The sequence below is a fragment of the Crocuta crocuta genome, unplaced genomic scaffold (assembly GCF_008692635.1).
Source record: "Crocuta crocuta isolate KB4526 unplaced genomic scaffold, BGI_CrCroc_1.0 scaffold59, whole genome shotgun sequence".
Taxonomy (NCBI): domain Eukaryota; kingdom Metazoa; phylum Chordata; class Mammalia; order Carnivora; family Hyaenidae; genus Crocuta; species Crocuta crocuta.
In genome coordinates this window covers 5,340,307-5,358,156 of record NW_027551578.1, presented here as the reverse complement: position 1 = coordinate 5,358,156, position 17,850 = coordinate 5,340,307, and the positions used below count along the sequence as shown (strand labels likewise).

General features: G+C 42.8%; 1 long non-coding RNA gene across 1 annotated transcript; it reads left to right on the top strand.

The window, feature by feature from the left end:
• The first annotated feature begins 5,135 nt into the window (after nucleotides 1–5,135).
• Nucleotides 5,136–15,687, top strand: LOC144221244 (uncharacterized). Its single transcript, XR_013331998.1, has 3 exons — nucleotides 5,136–5,230; nucleotides 8,469–8,571; nucleotides 15,383–15,687. It is a non-coding gene; the product is annotated as an uncharacterized LOC144221244 (long non-coding RNA).
• Nucleotides 15,688–17,850: the final 2,163 nt, after the last annotated feature.

The following is a 17,850-nucleotide window of genomic DNA, read 5'->3' as shown; positions in this document are numbered from 1 at the left end:
GGCTCTAGTATCACAGGAAGTTGAACAGAAAGTAGCAGCAGATGTCAGTGACGCTATAGAAAAAACATAAATTGTTGTGAGATTCTGACCAAGAACTACGAAATCAACCCCAGCTTTTTAAAGTGGCTTTAGGAGAGGTCAAACTTCCAGCTTCCTTCATAGAATTTCTGATTACTCTGCCGCCAGTAACCAAGTCAGCAATACATTCTTGGTTTCTCATACAAATCAAAGTCATCGAGGAACATTTCCTGTTGATCCCTATTTTAGAGTATTGCAGAAATTCCCGAATTCTTCTGTCAGGAACAAAGGTGACAAGCAGATGTTGATGAAAACAAAATAAAGCAAAAGGTTATAGTGAATTTTTCTGTTTTCACCTGATAGCTTCAGCAGGAAAGTCTATTTGGCAGAGTTATTTTTGAACGGAGCGCCAATAATGACTTAGGTTTAAAAAAAAAAAAAGAAGAAGAAAGCAATCACTATTTATAATAAGGGTGATGTTACCAAGAAAAAGAAGAAGATGGACGCTGGGAGGTGGGGACCGGTTTCTGTAGGCATGTTAATAGGAGGCAAGTGACAGTTTCTGGAGGGCTGGTAAGCAAATATTTATCATCTTCTAGTAATGAGATGGCATGCTCTAGATCCCAGCGATGAAACCCACAGATTCTTTTTTTTTTAAATATTTTTATTTATTTCTAGGAGAGAGAGAGAGAGAGAGAGAGAGATACAACGTGAGCAGGGGAGGGTCAGAGAGAGAGGGAGACACAGACTGAAACAGGCTCCAGGCTCTGAGCTGGCAGTCAGCACAGAGCCCGACGCGGGGCTCGAGCCCATGGACCGCGAGATCATGACCTAAGCGAAAGTCGGACGCTCAACCGACTAAGCCACCCAGGTGCCCCCCACAGATTCTTTTTTGCAGTGATGTTTCGCCACCAATATCTCCAGGAGCTTCATCCCCATCCCCCCCAAAACTAAACAATCTTAAAACAAACTTACTATATTATAATGAAGCAATTTAATTTTATTATTTTCTTTTCTTTATGTTATAAGAAGGCTTTTGAATGGTCTAGATATACTCCATAATCTGACACTAAGGCTTGACAGAAACTCAGCCAGTTTAGGGTACACAGAGAACAATGGAGAAACACAAGATTAATGACTTAACATTATTGCAGGAATCCTTGCATTTGGGATTACCCAACTGCAGAATTTCTGGTTGTGAACTTTTATACGTAATATGTTCATTCTGAGATACCATTTTTATGTTCCCAATGCCTATTTCCATTGTATGTTTATTAATTCATTTTTTTTAATCTTAAGTTTTGTTTAATTGACAAAATACACTACTTTGCAAGAGAGAAAGGCACTGGTCGGTTTGGTCTACATGTGAGGTTGATGCTTACAATTATTTTATATAAATGTCCCCTAAATAACTAATATGTGGTGGCCATTTATGATAAGATTCTAGAAGGATTTCGTGGATCTGATATGAGTGTAGAGCCCTGAAAAGATAGAATAGCAGGCCATAAGAAATTCAAAGGGAGAAGGGTGCCTGGCTGGCTCAGTTGGTAAAGCGAGCAACTCTTGATTCCAGGGCTGTGATTTCAAGCCCTGCGTTGAGTCTGGAGATTATTAAAAAGGAAAGAAAGAAAGAAAAAGAATATACATATAAAGGGAGTTAGAAAACAAACATAATTATCACTGGGAAGAGAATGAGTAGATTTGAATATTTACAAATCAACCAAAAGCACAGGTAATTTAACAAAGAGAGTGAGAGTACATTTTTTGGATTATATCGGGCCTAGACTTAAATTCTACTTTAGCTGCTTAACAGGTATGTAAACTTCACCAAGTCATTTAATCTCTGTGAGCCTCAGTTTCCCTGGCTGTAAAAGAGGGGCAATAATATCAACCTCATAGGGATCAGTGTGTATGAAGTGCCTGGCATAGACAGCGCCTGGATCATAGTATAGTGAACACCTGAAATACAAGGGTTATTGCCAATAATTAGTGGGTTAGCACCACTAGCCCAGGCCTGGGCTTGAGGTCGGGTGTAGTCGGGTGATAGAAAAGGTAGATTGTCTGTAAAGAGTATTGCTTTCACAAAACTCAGACAAATAGCACATGTGACATTGTCAAGGAATCCCACATGCCTAACAAGGTGCTAAATTCGGGGACCCTACACAAGTGCCCTGGAGGTTCAGAGGAAAGAGACCAATGATCATGGGTGGCCTTAGGGCCATACAAATGGGGACCTGACCTGACCTTTGAAAGCTATATAAGATTGGAATTGGTAGGAGGGAACATTTAAGGACAGAGTAGTCCCCCGAAACTGCCGAATGAATAAATGAATGAATGAATGGTAGAACGTGAACAAAAAGCAAAGATAGCAAATCCAGTTCATGGAAGAATGAAAGAAGTCCTTAACGGTAACCTTTTGTGGGTATTAATGTGCAGAGATGTTGGTCAGAACAGAGTGGGGTCCACTTAAGCAGGACCTTAAAAATTGGTAAGGAGTTTGGGTTGAAGTAGTGGAATTATGGAGCAGAGGAGAAAGATGATAAAAACACAGCCAAGATCAAGTCAGGGATCGTCAGGAATTGTTTTGTAGGAGGAAGCAGGAACGCGTGGAAATCTGCCAGGGCCTAATGCAAGGCAAGTAAGGCAGGGCTGGGGGATGGGTAGCAAGACTCAGGTAGGGACAGGAGAGAGCATGGGACCTACGGCCCATCCGGATCTTCAGATAAGGGAGAGAGAGGAGATGAGCTGAAGATTGGCTCATAATGACTACAAAATTAGTAGTAATTCAAAGAGAACAAAGAAAGAGCCGAAGAGCCTGGGGAAGGTGAGCTCAGTTATGTGTTTGTTGGTTTTGAGCCAGTGATGAGATACACAAGTGGAAATACCCCATGGGCGGTTAAAAGTTCAAAGTTAGAATTTGACACAAGGGTAGTGGGGGAGAGAGATTTGGAAGTCATTATAATGGAGACCATGAACAAAGCAATGCAATAGATGAGGTCTCCAAGAGATCACAACAAATAGAAAAGAAACTAGAATACCAAAGACTAAGTCTAAGGCAATGGATAAGTTAAAAATGTGAAAATATTCCAGGAATGCCTAGAATGAACACATGAACCTAAAGAGGGTTCAGTTGTCATTCCTAGGGCTGCATGAGGACTTTTGTGGTTCCCGGAAATGCCATGGGCCCCTTCCTCCATTAAAAACCATGTCCGGCAATTGCTGTGGTATCAAAACAAACATAATGTAGACTGAATTAATGTATATTCACTATTGTTATGCTCTTTCCTCCCTTCTGCTTTTAAAAGAAATTAAAATTAAAACATTTTCATGGGTCCCTCAAAGTATCATGGGTCTTGCTATGCCTAATGGTGTGAATAATCCAAAAAAACCCAACTCATCTACAATTGACTTCAGAGAGAGAGAGAGAGAGAGAGAGAGAGTGTGTGTGTGTGTGTGTGTGTGTGTGTGTGTAAGGGGAAGTCTGCCTCTTTTTTTTTAATATTGTAAGTTAATATTTAAGTAATTTTGATCCTCACAGATACATAACCTTCGTTCAGTTGAAGTGGTCGTGAATTGAGGTGTGTGGTAGAAGGGATTCAGGGCGAGACAACCAACTTATTATTCTTTACTGTGTATAAGCCAGGAATTTTATTTTTATTTATTTATTTTTAGTTCTAAGATTTTATTATTACATAATCTCTATACCCATCTCAGGACTCGAACCCACAACCCCGAGATCAAGAGTCACATGTTCCACCGCCTGAGCCAGACAGGTGCCCCAGGAATTTGATTTTTAAAATGCATATTCATGGGGCACCTGGGTGGCTCAGTCAGCTAAGCCCCCAACTTCAGCTCGGGTCGTGATCTCACAGTTTGTGGGTTCGAGCCCCACATCGGGCTTTGTGCTGACGGCTTAGAGCCTGGAGCCTGCTTCGGATTCTGTGTCTCCCTCAGAAGTAAAAAAAAAAGAAAAGAAAAAAAGGCTAAAAAAATTTTTTTAATAACAAAACATTTAAAAATTAAAATTAAAAAATTAAAAACATTTTTAATTTTAAAAATGCATATTCTTGGGTTCTACCTCTCAAAGAATAGGATCCCCTTGTTTAAATGCATCTTACACATCCCAAGAAGGGGTTGTTTTCAGAATAACTGGGCATGATTTTGATGTTTTAGGGGCTTAATTCCTATATCTGTTTCCTAAATAAAGTGGAATTCACAGTGGACCCCCGCAAAAATTGGAAACTTGAAACAGATGAAATTTAGCCATAAAGAATTTTGGGTCTCAAATGAAGAACAGGATGGACATTAAGTCAGATGACCTTACGGGGTGTACTTCATTGAGCAGAGATTCTAGAAAGAGCGGGAAGGGCCCCAATATCAAGAAAACAACACAAGGGGGGCCGCCTGGGTGGCTTAGTCGGTTAAGCGTCCGACTTTCGCTTAGGTCATGATCTCACGGTTCATGGGTTCAAGCCCCGCGTCGGGCTCTGTGCTGACTGCCAGCTCAGAGCCTGGAGCCTGTTTCAGTCTGTGACTCCCTCTCTCTGACCCTCCCCTGCTCACTCTGTCTGTCTGTCTGTCTCTCTCTCTCTCTCTCCTAGAAATAAATAAAAATATTAAAAAAAAAGAAAAAAGAAAAAAGAAAACAACACAAGGGGACAGAGACTGAGGACATTTTTCAACACTGCAGTTCAAGGCGGTGCCACAGACATTCATTGAGCACCTGCTGTGTGCTGAGTTCTGAAAAGTTTAGCCTGGAGTGAAATGGGGAGGTAGAACACACACATAGGAACTTCTGGAGTTCTTACCTTCTCTGGGTTCAGTAGGTACAGGATGTTACTTTAAGAGCCGAAGTGAGGAAAAGAATTCAAGAAGTGATCGCAGAAGATGCAGATGATGACTCAGAAGGGATTAGAGAGATAAGAGTCTTTTGGAGATGGTCAAAATGAGGTCATTGACAGCTTTGGTGATAACTACTTCCTGGAGAGGTGGGTGTGGAGGGCTGCTAAGTAGCAAGGCTTGTTCCTAAAGTCAAATCTTCAAGTCTGACCACCGGAGGTGGAAGAACTGGTCAGTTTTAGAACAAGTGTGCTTCAGCCTTGCCTGCAAATATCTAACAGAACAAAAGCCAGTGTTAATCAAGGGCTTGTTGTGTGCCTTATGCTGTTCAAGGCACTTTGCACGTCATTTAATCCTTCTATCAACCTCTGCGGTAAGTACGGTTTTTATACCCACTTCACAGATAAGGAAATCGAGGTACAGAAAGTTTAAATACCTTGCCTAGGATCACACAGCTGTTAAAAGTGGAAGAACTGGAATAGAAATCCTGGCGCTCTGCCTCCAGGCCCCACGTTCTTAACCGCTGGGTCACTTACCGGTACTGACCCACTCTGGACATAGTAAATCTCACATTTGCAATTCACCTTTGAACAATGTGGGTTTGAACTGCAAGGGTCCGCTTACATGCGGATTGCTTTTCGATAAATACAAAGCAGTGCTCTAAGTGTGTCTTCTCTTCTGATTTTCTTAATAACGTTTTCTTTTCTCTGGTTTACTCCATTGTAAGAATATAGTATATAATATCCACAACATACAAAATACATGAATGGACACGTGCATGTCATCGGTAAGACTTCTGGTCAACAGTAGGCTCTTAGTAGTTACATTTACAGGTAGTCAAAAGTTAGGTGTGGATTTTAGACTTCCAGAGGGGTCAGTGCCCCTCACCCCTGCATTGTTTAAGAGTCAGCTGTATCTCAACTTGCAGAGGAAGTGAAGCACAGAAAAAGGGATGTGCCTGTGTTAACACAGTAACGTGACAGCAGAGACGGTGGGACCCTGTCGCCGAGCCTGAGTTACACTCCCAGGGCAGAAACCTCAGAGTGTATGCAGACAGGGATTTGGAGCTCCTTGTACTGTGATAGAGCCAAGAGGAAGCTGGGCCTCTGTTAAAAAGAACAAACATTTAGCTAGCCCCCAGTCCATAATCTATCTCTGCATTGCTGGTGCCCTCCAAAGAGAAAAGCTTTGCTTGAGAAGAAGTGACTTTGTTTTCTCTCTCTGAACATCTAGAAAATTCTAGGACTTCAACGCCATTTCCCCATGAGGCTTAAATAGTCTTAGGTACATATTCTCCATCCCCTTGACCAGATGGATGGAAAGCTCACCTGGAACCTGACATTATTAACGATATTTTAGTAGTTTATAATAATTACATAAGAATATGGTAATATATATCTGTCTACGTGGGCGCAGACACACACACACACACACACGCACACACAAACACACACACATGCTGGGCATCTTGGGTTTTGCTCTGAGTTCCTAAGAGGAAAAATACAATCTAAGCATAAAAGGCTATCATTTGCTTCTTCTTTTATGAAAAGTTAATGACATGGCTCTATCAGTATAGAGTATGTGCAATGGACTCATTGGCCTTTCTCTTTCCAGTAATGGAAAAACATGCCATGGAAATGTGTGTACACGGACCAAGGGAAACTTGGAAGGACAATTGTCATAATGATCGGGTAATGAAGTTAGGCCCCGATTTTTGTGACTATAATAATTGCTGCTTCTATGGTTGCCACGCTTAAGGAAATGGTGGTGGAACGGCCACTAGAGAAGTTGAAAGGGAGACAGTATCATCTGTTGAGGAAACGTAGTGTCAGCTATGACTATATTATGGGTGCATAACTGAGGATACAAAGATGTGTCCCTGTCTGCCTCTCCAATATATTCTGTGCGTATCTTTAACAAGCATATGTTGGTTATGCTTTTAAAAACCTAATACTACTCAAGTATTCTAGAGAAACTTACTATTTTTTTATAGCCCTGTGGTAAACGATGAACTTTATAAAGTGTTTTTTCTACTATTCTGAATAATCAACTCCATTTTATGCCTTTTCTAAGGGATACAGCGTTCCATGTAGCGTGTTCTTAAAGCTCAGGAACTGATATAAATGGGTATTAGCAATAAGAGAGGATTTGTATGCAGAATTAACCTGGAAAAATGAAAAATTCCTTTCCAGTATTTTGAAATGACATTGGGCACAGAGGGACTGAGATAAAACCTCAAGGCCGTGTGGTTGTCTGGAGAAGCCATCTTGGCATGGTGTCCTGTTTGGAGACTCAGACTTCCAGGCTCTGCTCCTTGGGCAGTCTATGCTCTGGGTTCACGCGGGGTAAAGAAGGGAATTTACCGTAGTCATTTTCCCTCCTGACCTCTTATAAAACCAATGGACTGCAGTGATTTGCAAACTTTGTTTTCTTTCAGGACAACACAGCAAACGGCCATCTCAGGTGCTCCATTGGGGTGGGGCTGTGTGGGGAGGAAGCCCCGGGGTCCTGGCCTTGGAGGTAGGAGGTAGCGCAATGCTGTTCTTGTGCGGGCACCATCCCAAGGGGCGCCTGAGGATGCAGTGCTGGCTGTGATCCAGGTAAATTGGATCACAGGCAGTCCTAGAAGTAAGAACATCCATCATGCTTAGTAAGATCTTGGGTTGTAACGGCTGCCTTGAGCCTCCAGACATTTTTTATAAAGCTCTCGGTCATGAAGCACTCTTTCCGTCTCTGCTGCCATATGTTTTTTCCAGCTGGACCTCCACCAGTCTTCCGCTCTCCAGAAAGTTCTCATTCATTCAGCCCAAGGGTATCTCATCGGCGTTTCTGAGGACCTGCTAGAAATGTCAGCAGGAGTCCTGGCCACGTGGAGAAGCCAGCTCCCTGAGCCTGTACATGCAGGTCTCAGCCTGGGATGCTGCGCTTTTCTTACTCAGTTTAAAAGTGGAGAAATGTAAATAGACGTATTTAAATATGCGAGACTGCATAAGAAAAAAAAAAGCTTATTAGCATGCATTTTCTGTGATTCAGACTTCCTCACCAAATCCAGCAGCAGGGAAATTCAAGAACAGATTTTTTTGTCCACAGACTGGGATCCGCCCACTTACTTACTCTGATGAGCCAGTGGCCTCTCCAAACCTTGTTTCCCATTGTTCATCTTCTATTCACCTGGGGACCCAGGATGTTTTAGCTTTTCCAGATGCTGTTTTTTCAGATTAGTTGACACAGCGGTTGGAGTCACAACTCTGTGACACACTTTGGAGTCCTTGCTTAGGGGCCAAGGCTTACCCTTTCAAATCCTAGCCAACTCTTTGTGATTCAGACTTGGTTGCTTCCTGGTTGGTCATTTCTCCTTTGGGTGAATTTAGAACTCAGTTCTTCATCCTCAAAAGCCTCGCTGAGCAGGAAACCCTTCACGCATTCTCTGTGGTCAGTTCTCCTTGGAAAACCCTCATAAGGAATTGGGCTGTCCGTGCAAAGCTCTGGCTTTATTGTTATATTCATATTTGACTTACAATCAAAGCTGAGTCCACTACCAGATTTTATTTATCTTTATTTTAAAAAGATTTTTCTTTCTTTGTTGTTGTTGTTGTTTGTGATCTCTACAGCCAACTTGGGGCTCAAACCAAGATCAAGAGTTGCATGTTCTTCCAACTGAGCTGGCCAGGCGCCCCCACTTCCAGATTTTTATCGCGGCCTTATTACTTACTGGTAAGTCATTGACTATACCCTTCCCCCTGCCCTCTTCCTCCCAACTCCTGCCTCATTAGCCCTCCTCCACACTGCTGGTTTTCCCTGGTCCCAGCCCCTCCCTCCCCTCCCCACCATTTGCTGCTAGTGCATGGCCAAATCTGTTCTGGTCACCTTCACACTACGAAATCTGCAGGGGCAAAAGTAATGCCTATGATGATCTGCAAAGTCCTCGGTACAGCTCAAATTAGCAGGATAAAATCCATAATATTGACAAGTATTAGTTTGGGTGGGCCAGTTAGATTCAAGGACAGCTGTATTTTTGAAAGGAGGCAACAGAAAGAAAGACTATGGGCAAATCACACCAATTTTCACTTTCTTTCCAGTTTGTTGGTTTCCCTAAATGCTTAAGCGAGAACGCAATTACAATATTTCTAAACTGATGGTGTAACTGCCCTGATCCTTGGTGGTATACCTCCCAACAGTCATGATAACACAAGCAGCATATATCTGGAAGGTTACCCATTAAACGAGTGTGACAGATCGTATTTCTGGTTAATTGTTAGTTCCTTATGACCTTGGACTTTGCCTGTGTATTTAATAACACCATCTGCTGTATAGGGTAGCAATACTACCTTTTTACGTGAGGATTACTGTTCTTACTTTGTAAACAACGGCGCTCTATCGGAGGTGTTGAAACTCTACCATAAAGCTATTTAAATTATACTACCTATGGAAAGCCTGAAGAAAGAAAGTGATTTTCTTCCCTATGCTGGCTTTATCGGCTCCACCTAAAATATCATAACTTATATATCATAATAAAAGCATAAAATGATTTACAGGTTGTATTCTTGGTCTGCAAGATGAAATGTTTTAAGAGACCTCTGACTCTGTTATGCCCGTCCTGTTTGGCTTCTTCCAGACTAGTTTCTCATAGTGTGTAAATCTCTGGGAAGTTTCCCAATAAAGAGGACAATTAAGAAATAATTCCCACAAAGTGAAATGAGAGGAGACTTTTTTTTTTTTTTAACCACCACTCAAGATTGCACCTCTCTGTTTTGGGGCATGTTGAGAATCCTGCTGGCGTTCAAGAAATATGAAAACATCTATTGATGTGTCTTCTGTAATAAGACGAATGTTGACAGGGTTTTAAGTGGGCTACATTTGTTTGAGACCCACAGATAGAAGCACCTGTGTAATGAATTCACGGTGGCTGGCAACGCAGGGAGGAGGATTTCCTTTTAATTTCACCAGGTCCATGCTGTTCAGTGTACTATTGCACTGCAGTTCTCCAACCCATGAATCATAACTTCCTAAAAACAGGGGTCTGTGGAGTGGGTGAACTGGTTTGCCCCTAACTGATACCTACTGCATGGGGGTAAGCGGCACCTGTCTGAGTCAGGAGAAAGAAACTCCATTCACCAGCTCATTTATTTATCTGTCCCCCAACCCATCCCCAGACTTGATGCCAAAAGGAGCTGAGGTGAATGGAAATCGCTACTTCATCTTCCTAGGGAAATGACAGCTCCTTAAAGGTGGAAACTTTTTTGCCGCAACTGTAATTTTTCATTCTTTAACGTGGTGACACTATTACAAAGTAGAAACGAGCCTGGGAAAATAAAGCATTTTTTAAAAAATAGGTCATGGGTACCCAAATTTGAACAAACTTTTGTTACGGACTGTGACAAGGCTCATAGAGCTGACCATTAGAAGTCCAGCGCTCACACACCCATATTTCATGCCAAAATATGGACACTTCACAGAATGTGGGTTATCATTTTGTTTTGTTTTAATTACTGGGAACCAGAAAGGTTGGCCTGAACACCCACCACCTGAAAATAATCAAGAGGTCGTCTGCCAACAGAAAACAACTTCAAAAGTACGGAATGTTGAATTCTGAGCCTAACCCACTTGTCAGCATCCCAGAAAGGCATGCCCTGACATGTTTTCAGTATAAGAGGGCTTCAGATTCCAGGCTTTTAAAAGAATGTCTCCTGTTACAGCTAAAAGAGGCTGTTTATCCTTTTCCACATTCTGAATTCATGGAATCTGGAGGTCTCATTCTGGGATGCTCACTTTAAAAATATTTGAGTAATTTCTACACGAGAAGTAAAAACTATGGCTCCTTTTTACTTTTTTTAATGTTTGTTTATTTATTTATTTACTTATTTAGAGAGCAAGAAAGCCAGGGAGGGGCAGAGAGAGAACGGGAGAGAGAAACTCCAAGGAGGCTCCACAGTCATTGCATAGCCCGATGTGGGGCTCAAACTCACGAACCATGAGATCATGACCTGAGCGGAAACTAAGGGTTGGACACTCAAACGACTGAGCCACCCTGGTGCCCCAGGAATACGGGTCCTTTCTGGCTGTGGAAAAATAGTTGACATGAAACATTTACGTGTAAGTGCTTTCCACCAGGACCATCTTTGAAATCTATAGAATTTAAGAAACTTCATTAGGTTTTCTTCATAATCAGACCCAAATAGGTGAAAACTATATAGAAGGTTATGAATGTAACCTTTCACGATAGTCCACACATTTCAAAATATCAGGATTCCTAGAACTTAAGTTTTCTAACATCCTTTATAAATTCAGTATATAGCCAGCAAGGCGGCCATACAGCTATTAAGCAGTGGGATCATGGATGAGAATACAAAAAAACCCCTCAAAACAGGTTTCCACATCCTGCTGATCTCTTCAGCCAAATGCCTGTCAGTGTATGGAACGGTTTTTTGTTTTTCTCAGCTGAGGTCTTCTTGAGTAATCCGAAGGGTCTGTCAGTAGTATATTGAATTTTTGCCCATTTTGTATGAAGCATATACATGATCCCTGCCCAAATATGTATATAACCTTTGCCTGTTTTATATATTTATACCTAAAATAAGGCGGTCTCTTGTGGAAAGAAATATTTTCCATAAGTCTTGAGAGACTTTAATTGGGCTCATCAATGTTGATACAGATGCTTTTGCCCCGACTAACTTAACCTAAGTACAGACCATGGCTTAGCCACTCCTAGCCCAGGATCTGAGCCCAAACCAAGCAGACAATGTTCTCAGATGATGTGATGATCTGGGAGCCACTTAGCCTCACAACTTTACGTGGATGGCACAGTGCCCCCCAAATAATGGGAAGACCCTCACTGGTCATTTTTTCTGCCTTGTTTTGTGATGCCACGTGTGTTAGAAGGCGTTGGGCTTGGGTTTGTCAAGATCCCCCGTATTCTCATTAAATCATCCACCATACGAAGGGTCCGGGTAGAAATGGCATCAGGTTCAGCGTCTCCTCTCCCACTAGAGAAAAACGCGGGCCCAGGGTATCCATGCGACCTGCGTCAGGTGACCTGCCGGATAAGGGGAGCCTGTGTCTCGCCAGCTCTTTCCCGGGCAGGCGTTTACATGTATGTAAAAAAGAACGTGGGAAGAAAACAGAAATAGGAGGTAGCCCACCAGTGGGCTAAAGAAAGAACTGCAGTTTGGGAAACCTGAATTCTGGCCTGTTTTACCTGCACCTTCTCTTTGAAGGCAAAGTCCTTCATCGTCCTTTACCAAATTGATAAAGTGAACTGACATGGATGTCTTAGTCGCCGTGAAGGATGACGAATTGATCTGTTAATGCAAATGTAGGTAGGTAGGTAAGTAGGTAGGAAGCAAGAATAGTAGGAAAGTCTGAAAAATGTTTAAAATCTAGCTATCTCTGAAATGCTAAGAGATAACAGCCCCCAGGAAGTTCACATGTGTGTCGTTCCCAGGCACGTTTCGGACCAGTTTCCTCACTTAGGAATTTGCTTGAAGGGCTGAGAAGGCTTGCCAACAAGTCCATCAGAGTTCATCCGTATTTGCCTTTTAGCTGTCTGTGACAGGCTTTTTAGTAAACACACTATATTTAGCCAGTCACATTAGGAACTCTCTGTCCCTATTTCTGTCTACCAGTGGTCTTTTGTGAGGGCACACACTTAGGCTGTCTGTGCCCCTGTACTTCTTCTTCATATGCACTCAGTTCGGACTGTGAATCCTAATGGTCTCAAAGGTTTTGTACTCCCCTTGGTGCAGGGGTGGATGTGCTAATGCTTACACACATTTACTCTAATAAATTACAGTCCACGATGAGTCTTCTAAGTTTTTCTTCCTTTCTTCCTTCTGCAGGGAGCTCTCTGTGTTTCCTTTGTACGTAAAACTGATCGCGCGCGCGTACACACACGCACACAAATCGGAGAAATAGTTTTGCTGTTAAATATTTAGGTCTTTGGGTATCATTGGAATATCACCTATACACATAAAATAATGGCTTTAAATAACAATAACAATTTCTTTTCTCTGTTCTCTCTGTTGTGGAGAAGCTATTGGGTTGGTCCTTAGTTCTTCTTCCAAAGGAGTTGTTCTATAAATAGGTATAATTTAGTGTGTTCCATGGAGGGGGTAAGTTCAAGATCTTTACTGGAACTCCTTCTTTGCGTTTGTTTCTAAACACATTAGACCAGAGCGAGTAAAGCACTAGAACAGATTATTGCAACTCCATTGGTAAAGGCCATATTTTCCTGCCGATTGGCATTCTTTTATAAAATGCATTTCATCTTGTCAAGAGAAAGTCAGTCTGGTTCATATTGGCTGACTTTTTTTTTTTTTAAGGATTTTTAAAAATGATATTTATTTCTTTATTTTGAGAGAGAAACAGATAGTGCAAGCAGGGGAGGAGCAGAGAAAGAGAGAGAGGGAGAATCCCAAATAGGCTCCACACTAACAGTGCAGGCCTCAATCTCACGATGTGCGAGATCATGACCTGAGCCAAAATCAAGAGTCAGATGCTCAACCGACTAAGCACCCAGATGCCTCTGGCTGACCTCTTTTTCATAAGAAATACAAACAATGACAATGAATGCTTATTTAAATAAGTTATGATCATTTTGCTTCCTATAGCTCCTTCATAACCATGAAATTCTATGAAATATCTGACTTCATGTTCTTATCTTTTCAGTGCCCTGTTGCCCATTGTATTTGTCTGAGCACAAAGTAGCCAGGATTGGAATCCTACAAATAGGAATTACATGATTTCATAAGATTTTCCTTTTCTTTGTAAGGAAACAAGTCATAAAAAGTTGGAGGTATAGTATTCCAGTTTGGTGATTGCCCAGTCTTTTTTTTTTTTTAATGTTTATTTATTTTTTAAGTTTTTAATGTTTATTTATTCCTGAGAGAGAGAGAGAAGGATAACATGCACAGGGGAGGGGCAGAGAGAGAGAGGGAGACACAGAATCTGAAGCAGGCTCCAGGCTCTGAGCTGTCAGCACAGAGCCTGAGGCAGGGCTCGAACCCACGAACCGAGAGATCAAGACCTGAGCCGAAATCAAGAGTCAGACGCTTAACCGACTGAGCCAGCAGGCGCCCCTGGAATGGAAGTCTTTTATCCTGCCGCCAACATCAATTTTTATCTAAAGTTCATAAAGACCAGCACAGAATAGTTTGCCATTTATGGAGTCCCCTAACAGCCACAATGTGGTGGCAACTGTCTCTCATCTCTACCATCTCCCTCTATCTGTTGTGACTGTTTGCTGGTCTTTGGGTGGATATCTCACAAACTATACTAGAAGTGCTTTTTCTCCTATAAACGTAGATAGCAGTTGGCAAATCTTAACATTCTTTTTGTCAGCACTCACAAATGTTAACACCCTTTTGCTAGGTTTCCACAGTGTGCCTGCATGATTTTTTAACCTTCAAAATGCAAACAGAATCTTCCAGACTATTATTAGACAATAGGACTCATACCTGGATTTCAGTTCTGATGCTTAACTTTAATGTTATTGTAGGCAAATCGCTTAATCTTTCAATACCTCAGGCTTTCGTTTCTGAAGAAGGATGACAAGATAATAGGATTTATGCTTGAAATAGTCTTTTTTGAATGTCCACACGAAACGCATAATAAATACAGGGCGATCAGATAATTCTTAACCTTTTAGAATTGTTATAATGGAATAGATGGAATAGAACATCTTCCATTTTTGCATTCCCCTTACTACTTACTGAAAGTGTACGCAAGGAGTTACAGTTTAAGCAAGCTAATGAAAGAAAATTTACCGCCGTAATTCTTTCAAACATTATCCTTGAAGTAAGTTCACTATTTTGTCAGCATCTTCCTAGTGCTGTCTTTTAAAGGGTTTTGGCGAGTGTCTCAAATATCCGTTAAACCCGCATTCAGACATTTTTCCAGAAAAGTACATTTCATCATGCTCTTTCCAAAAAGTCAATAGGAGGGTTCTGGCATCAAATGGCTGTTGAATTCCCTCCAGTTCTCCTACAAATTTCCTTGCAGACTGAGAGAGTGTGTGACCTCAATCTCTCCTTTGTCTGTATTTTTCACTTAGCTCTTTAAATTCTGACACAGGAAGTAGTTACCCTCCATCAAGACCCCAATTTTTACTCTAAACGGGGACCTGTACATATATTTACACAGAGACTGGTGACTAACAGCTTCTGTGTATAATATGTGGGTGATTAAGAGCTCCGGTGATTTTATTTGGCCTGATTCTTAGACCCTCCACAGAGAGTTTATCTCCTTCACATGCAAAAGTCTCTTTAATATCTGAATGCTTTCTATGCACAGGGGAGGTAGGTTACAGGGAGAGGTCAAACGGAGGGAATGTATTTCTAAAAAAGTGTATTTGCAATTTGAAAACCAGCTGAACTGTCTCCTAAATGCTATTACGGGAGAAGAAAGGCTCCCGTATCTATTACAGAGGGTTCTTTTCTGCCATGACTCTCTGTAGTATGCATAGACGTATTCATATAAACAAGTGTGTTCAAACGCCTATTTATCTTTTTTCTTTTTTTTTTTTAAGTAGAGAAGCCCTGAATAGCCCACGTGCCCTTCCAGTCTTCTGGTGGTTTTGCAAAAGTGCAAGGAGCTGAGGATGTCATCCACAAGAAATCCACATGACATGCGGCTGCATTTTCCCCCCTCCTTCAAATCTGCCAGGGTCAGAGTTTAAGAAGCTCTAGTATGGTTGCAACATCATGCTATTAATAGAAACTGCACTCTAAAGAATGAAGGCTGTGATTCCACATGTGGATATAGGGTGAAGTGCATGAACTCCGCAGTCTCTAGGAATACCACCTCTTGGACAGCAAGCCTTCCTGGTGCAACCCTTTCCCCGCTGCCTGTCCTCAGGTCGGAGTTCCCTCAGGGTCTTCTGGAAGGAGCCTTTTTTTTTTTTTACACTGCCCNGATTTGTTCTACCCACTGAGCCATTGCTTAGAACTGTTCCTCTCTGGCTTCCCTTCCAATCGCTTCCCTTATCCCTGCTTTTTTGACAGTATCCTACAGAACGGCTTTCCTTTTGCTCCTAAACTGTGATTTGTATTTTAAAAAAAGGCCTTAGAAATTAGAGCTGGGACTGTTGCTTCACCTAATCTCGGCAGAAGTGTTCCCCACGGAATCTTTCCTTTAGTTCTTAAGACAAATTGCAGCATTTCAGCGCTCTGGTTAAAAGCCAGGCTGGACCCCCGCNACTTCCTGTGGCGTCCACCTGCCTGCCCACCTATGAATGTGTAGGAGCACCCTGCAGCCAACCTGGTAACCTTGACTCTGAAAGGCAAAGATGATCATCATGCTCTTCTGAGAGGACCTGCAGGCAGCCTTAAGCAAGAGGGCAGAGTCTACGTGACTAAAACATACCAACTTCCTCTTTCATAAGTCATCACATGATGAACTACAATTACAATTCCTGCCTTGTCTCTGCGAATTGCAGACGCATTGCCTCACCCTAGAAACCCTGCTTCTGTGTGTGGAGGAGGCGGCTGTAGCCGCTGCGGCAGCCGCTTTGGATGGGATCCAACTCCAGTCTGGGCCGGCAGGGAGGGCGGTGGGTGGAAGACAAAAACAAAGCTATGTTTACTTAGCATAGATCGATAAAGCTGCTTCAGAGCTACATGAAAGGCCAGGCAGCATGAAAGACTTTTGATACAATATAAGGAATTGCTGCCCTGGATCCGGGGCCAGCCTTAACCCCCTTGATCCCGGCTTCTTTTATGCGAAGAGAGAGACCAGAAGTAAACCAGCCTCTCCATTCTCCGGCAGGCATTTCGTTAGGGAAGTTACAACAACTGTTTCAACATTAAACTCACAGTGTAAAATAAAAAGGAAATGCCCTTCATTCGGAGCACACAAGCTCTGTTCCTTACTTTGTACCTCTCAAGGCGGCATTTGTATCTCAGTATTTCTATTTTGGGCTGGAAAGGCAGGCTTTCCCTTGAGGGGATTACAGTACCAGCTTGCAGGTAAATGAGTATAATTGGGCCATGGCTCTAACAGACTTGTTTTCTTTCAATGTTTCAGTCACTGCCTCATGGGGCCATCTCTTGGGGGTGTTCAGATGGCCAGTCTCTCTGCAGCACAAAGACTGGACACGGTCCACACACACCGAGGTCACGTGCTACAATGAGTGGCACAAGCAGAGCGCACGGAGGGTGACCAGAGGGACCAGGTCGTCAAAGAGGTTCAAGGGACCAGGAGGGACAAAGCCCACTGGCACCAGCTGCTCCCAGGGAACGATCTGGGCAGGCCCTATTCTCCCAGCTACAAGAGGGTGAGGCAGGATTGCAATTGCGAGCAAGATCCGGGAACAGATGGGGAGACCTTGATGGCAAGCACACCTTCTCTGGAAATCCCCAAGAGAAGACATGCAGGGTTGGCCTGTAAAACACTTAGATCTGGCATTACGTTCTCTGTGCCACTTTCGAACAGGTTTTTTCGTGTGCTTTCAGCAGCTCCCTCCGCCATTTCTCTAAGGGTGTTTTTCCTCTTCCTTGTGGTTAATCCTTTGAAGCAACCTGGCATTTTCAATAGCAACAACTAGAGAGAAACGTCAGCAGGATTTTTTTTTCTCTCGCCACCTACCAATCCAGTTGTAGGAAAGATAATATAATTAGTACCCTGTTCTTCCCACACTTAACCAGCCCATTCCAGTCTCAGGGAGAGCTGTGCGCCTGTTTTCCAACAAAAGAAGCTCCAAGGGCCGCCCTTGCAGAGTTGAAGTGTCTAGGTCCCAACCGAGAGTGACTAAGCCCGCGTCTATTAGTCAGTAAGACTAACGACGGGCCAAAAGTGATTTACCAATAACACACACCAGCTCCTCCTCCCGATAAAAGTGTGAAACTCAAGTGCTCCCTTCAGCCTGATCAGAGTCTGTGGCTGCCAACAGTGGCGGGGCGGGCAGGCTCTGTGGCCGCACCCCGCTTTCGTCCGAGGCGGGTTTGCACCCACCCAGGGGCTGCCTTGGCCTGGGCCGCGCCGTGGGTCTCGCCCCACTAG